We start from the raw sequence: 5,710 nt of genomic DNA, 5'->3' as shown, positions 1-5,710 counted from the left end.
TTATGGAGTAACAACGTTACAAAAATGAACAAAACAATAAAAAAGGTTGTAATAATGAATACAACTTTTTTTAAAGGTTTCTTTTCAGAGCTGGGGAACGTTAAATACATAAACATCTAAATACATTCTACCAATGTGCATGAGGGTTTGGCTGTCTCCGCAGACTGAGCACAGGATATGGCTGGAGATTGGGGCCTGTTGCCAACCCCCTCGATGCACAGTCAGAGGCTGTGTGAGGTAAGCGTTCACTATCCACGGTCGGTGGAAGCAGGGCTTTGCAGGATGCCAGGCCCTACAGCCAACCCCAGCTGCACACGTCAAGTGGTTGGGGAAAGGGTGTGACCTTAGTCCAGGCCCTTCAGTAAGCATCCTGCGTGCTTTGCCAAAGGTTGTTTGCAGGGGTGGGGGGAGGGACTGCCTTCAGCGGGTAGGCGTGGGGCCTGTCCATAGCTCAGGCCCTACAACCAACCTCATTGAACTTGCCTTCAGCGTTGCATAGCAGAGATTGGCCCTCCATGGCAGGTTGGGTGCAGACCTTGGCTAAAGAACAGGCTGTGCAGATACTGACCTTGAGCCAAGTACAGAGGGTTTGGCCACCCACAGAAGGTTGACCACAGGGGATGGCTTTAGGACAGGTCCTTGTGGGCATGACCTTTTGACATATTCAGTGGAGGTTGGCTACCTGCAGTGGTTTGGGCTCAGGAACTTAGCGCTGTGAAGTTTGGTCATAAATATCAGGATAGCTGAAAGGAATGGCTGAAAGTGGCATATGATCAAAAACCCAGGAATTCACTGAAAATAATATAGGTTAAGGTAAAGTTAAGGTCAGCTTTGCTTATAAGACCGTTACATATATTAAAAAAAATACTTTGAAAATACTTTGAAATCACGGGACAAAATGCACTGCAAGTATGCTTGCAACACAAACCTTTAAAACATGGGAATACGCCTGCTATGTGTAGGTAAATTAACCTCCTGTATCATGCAGTAATTATGACCTCATATACGATATATCAATTAACATCATAGATGACATCACTGATGAAAGCACACCTTCAGTCTTGTGGTTAATGATGGCACCAGGATCCCTTGATAATATTATTGGACGTTATTAAATTGACCAATTATGTATCTTCTCTTTCTCTCATTCTGTTTCTCTCTTCCTCTCGCTCCCTCTGTGTCAATATATAGCGGTTACCACTGTTTAGTTATAACTAGGGCATACTTTCCATTGGAAGAGCAGTTTTTGTTTTGATATTAACTTGAGTGCTGTTTCACGAATCTTCACAAAGCTCCCCCAAAAACAAGTCCATCCACCAAAGCTCTTTCCTGGAAAGTTCTAGGGTGATCCATGAAGCAGTGGCTGAGACACAGGGTGCCAAAACACAATTTGGCCATTCAATTTCCAAAGGGAAAGTTAAAGTGCTCTAAGGCCAAAACGGTGGAACTGAATTACACCAAATTCGGCACAGAGCTAGATCTTTACCCAGGAAGCATGCTTTTTGAGATTTGGCTCAGTAGTTAAAAACATAAGCTTTAAAATGTATAGATATATCGACACTTGGACTTGAATTAAAACATTTAAGAGTTCTGATTGGCTCGACGCAACATGAACAGAAATGTTGTGGCTGCCACTACAGAACTTGGGGACTAGGTCCTGAAAATGTTTCTAAAAAATTATGTAAGGTGGCAGGGTAGTGATACCTGATCCCTTGCTCTATTGGTGCCAAAATTACTATTTTTTGTTGCGATTCCACAGGAGTCTTGCAGAACTGGCCTAAAATGTTTTTAAATATTGGACACTGTATTATGTTAATACTCCTGGGTTAGGCCTAACAAGCATTAAAGCTATGGGGCCGCTATGGGGGCCCCAGGTGGGACAGGGACACCCAAAATATATAAAAGAAAACGTAAAAAGAGTTGTGACCTCGCTGCTTGGGTATAGAAAGTAGCAACACTTTATCACTACACTCCGGCTGGAGTACCCCATAATGCACTGTGTGGACTTCAATTGAAATATTTACTTCTGGTGGTCCCCCAAGGAGGGGCTGCTACAGCACTAACATTTGATCTAAGTGTTGTGAGGGACTGCATGGAGAATGACAGCTCCCCAGGAGTATTTTATCAAAAAAACTTACATTAAGACTCCTGGGTCATTGAATTTCTGACCCCAGGAAAGGTTCCACATTATATACAATCACTTTCAGGGCTGGAAGTTTTGTTCTTGGGCTCTGGTTTATACTATGGCTACATTATTTGACCAGGAGAGTATAAGAAAGACTATAACACATATAGATCATTATTCTGAATATTATTGCTTTATTGAGAATTTCATTGACAAACATTTCAGTGTTTACATTGATAATGAATGTATTCTAATAGAATTATTATTGTATTGATTTAAATGATGAATCCTAACTTGTAGGTACTGTTGGTATTATTGTTCTGACTCCTGAAATGAAATGAAAAAGAAATGTATAAAGCGCGAAATATTCACCGCTAGGTCTCAAGGTTCTATCTCGACACAGGACATAATAGACCAATTTATGACCACCTCAAAGATTAAAAAGCCATGTCTTTAACGCCATCCTAAAAGGCAACAGGTGAGTTTCTTCCTTAATCCGCACTGGAAGTGTGTTCCAAAGTCTGGACATACTGACCAGAAAATTCCTGCCACCCCAAGAACACTTTTTAAATCTGGGGACCACCAAATTATGAGAGCACGCTTAGTGTAGATGACGGACCGGAACATATAGCTGCAAATTCTGTTTGAAAAAGGCCGACCCTGTGTAATGAAAAGGTTTGAATGCAATGCAGAGAGCCTTAAACTCTATTCGCCTCTTCACTGGTAACCAGTGTAGTCCTTTGAGTGCCGCAGAGGCAAATTTATATTTTGGACTGTTAGAAGCACTGCAGCATTTCGATCAATCTGCAACTTGGTCTAGCATTTCTTGCAAAATTTCATTAATAGACCATTAAAATATTCAGCTCTAGATAAAACAAGAGAAGACACAACTAACTTCCTCAATTCTGCTGGAATAAATTGAAGAATCCTTCTCAATACCTTTAGTGTATAGATGTGACTTGGTTTACATGGCCCTCAAAGGAAAGCATGGCGTCAAATGTCACACCCAAGTTCTTTACCTTGTTCTTAGGATTAGGTAGCGAGCCCAACTCACAGGGCCACAAAGCATGGGACCAGAACTTTGTGTGACTACCAAAGAGTAAGACCTCAGTCTTTCAAGAGTTCAGTTTCAGACAAATAGTGGCCATCCAGTGCACCAACTGGCAAAGACATGTATGAAACTGTGCCTGTCAGCTGGAGAACCAGTCTTAGAGACCTCAATCTGGGTGTCATCTGCATAGGAAATAGCAGAGAAACCCAGGGATCCAATTAGCCTTGCCAGCGGGCCAACATAAATATTAAAAAGAGTGGGGCTCAGCGACGAGCCCTGTGGAACTCCACATGGCAATATGAAGTTCGGCGACTTAAATTCAGCAAGAGCCGCAAACTGTTCTCGTCCGAAAAAGAATGATTTTAGTAAAGAAAGCGCTTTCCCTTTAATGCTAATCCCTTCAAGAACTTCCAATAGCTTTTTATGATTCACCACATCAAATGCGGCAGAGAGGTCAAGCAACACAAGTGCTGCACTGCCTCCTGCATCAACTTTTTGCCTAATCGTTTTGGACGCTGAAATCAGAGCCAATTCAGTACTATGTTGCTTTCTAAAACCAAACTAGGAGGTGTCCAGAAAGTCATGCTTTCAATATAATCAGATATAACCGTATTCATGGCTTTTTCCCACCATTTTTGCAGGCAGGGGGGGGGTCTGGAAATCGGGGACTAATTATTTAGCTCTGCCCCATCTAAATTTGCTTTCTTTAGGAGGGGGAGGACAGAGGTCAATTTCCAGTTGGTGGGAAATATACCAGAGGAGTACATTTGATTAAAAATACTGGACAAGTGTGAAGCAAATACCTCTGGCAAGAGGTGGAACATTTTGGGGGTGACTTTCCTGGAGGAAAAGAGGATAGTTCTGGAGGGCTGCTAATGTCAGAGGGAGTCTGGGAAATTTCCCTTCCCACCACAGAAATATCTGGATTCCCTAAAGATGCCAACGTCCCTTGAGAAGGACGTTGGGAGAAACCACCATAGACCGCACTAACTTTGTTTTGAAAGAATGTTGCCAAAAAATTGCAGAAGGTCATATTTATTTGTGAATAAGTCACCTCAGGGCATTTAGCTAACTTTTTCACTGTAGCAAACAGTTCCTTCGAGGAACTTTTTGCAGTTATTATAGCTGAAGTGAAATAACAGGTTTTCTTGCAGTCTAAGATGCTCTGAATACCAAGGTTCAGAGTGCCTTGACCTATAGCCCGTGATGGATTTGCCCGGAGCACCTGCTCTATTGAGCTCCTAAGCCATTCCCCAAAGGCCGCGGCTGCCACACATGGATTCTCTATAAAATTGGGTGGATTCTGGGACAGAGAACTTTCAAGGTCATCAATTGCAATCTTTTTCCAAGGTTGAACCCTTTTCGACTGATTGTATTTCAATTTCTCTGAGGCTTTTGGACGGAGAGTGCGAATATAACCGCTCTATGACCTGACCATACAAGTGGAGTGATGAAGACAATGCAAGGATTTATTGTTTGTGAACAATCCATCAAGCAGATGTCCCCCAAAATCCGTGCAACCTGTCACCTGCTGACTGAGGCCTAAACTATTTGTAATGTCAAGAAAATGTACTGCATCTCTATATAAAGGATCCTCAAGCTTGAATATTGAAGTCACCCAATAGTGTAAAGTCAGATGGCTGAGATATATTATCCAGGGAGCTGCCTATGGTGTTTAGAAACTCTGCCCGAGGCCAGGGGGTCGATAGAATAAAATGCTGTTACATTTATAGTGGTTGTCTAGTAGAATTTTAAACATAAGGATTCCAAAATTGGTCCATTATTTTGGGAATAAAAATCCCTTTTCACATACTTCTAAATATAGTAGCTAGCCCGCCCCTTTTTCCCATCCGGTCTTGTCTAAACATTGTAAAACCCGGTATGGACCGCCATTGCTAAATCTGGGTCTGAGGATGCTTCCCCCAGGTTTCCGTAATGAAAGCTAATGTATGATGTGTGAATCAACTTTCCAAAATGCAGGGGGAGATCTGTATTTAGTAGGGCATGTACCTCAGTACGAGTATTAGCCACGTGAAGGATGAATGTTTCACACGCAGATGTAAGGGCAACTTCTTTTTGAGACAAAAGAGCCCTTATTCGACTCATCTTTGTTGAACTCTGCTTTCAAGGTCGGAATGGAAGGCCAGATGGATATATCGAGCTTCCCTTGTGGAGGAGGAAACAGCACATTATTACAACAGACAACACGTTGGGAGACAGTCACTATGTACCGTATCCCTGCCAGCATACCACAGCAATCTTCATTGTTCAATAATAAATAACTACCGTTTGCTAACAACGTGACAGTAGGTGTAATAACCCGGGCGGGTGTACCTTTTAAAATACAGGCCAAATTTGGGGCTTCTGAATTACACAAGCCATGCACTTGTATATTTCTGCAGACCAACGAACAATCAGGTATGGAAGTGCAAACTTCACCTTTTAAATAAACTTCTTTACCCTCCCTCAGACACCTATAGGTGTACGGAAGAGACCAAACCTCACGAAGATATGCGATACCCAATGGTTCATAT

Source organism: Lissotriton vulgaris, chromosome 1_1 (assembly GCF_964263255.1).
Source record: "Lissotriton vulgaris chromosome 1_1, aLisVul1.2, whole genome shotgun sequence".
NCBI lineage: Eukaryota > Metazoa > Chordata > Amphibia > Caudata > Salamandridae > Lissotriton > Lissotriton vulgaris.
The sequence above is the reverse complement of the archived record's forward strand: the minus strand, read 5'-3'. Positions refer to the sequence as shown.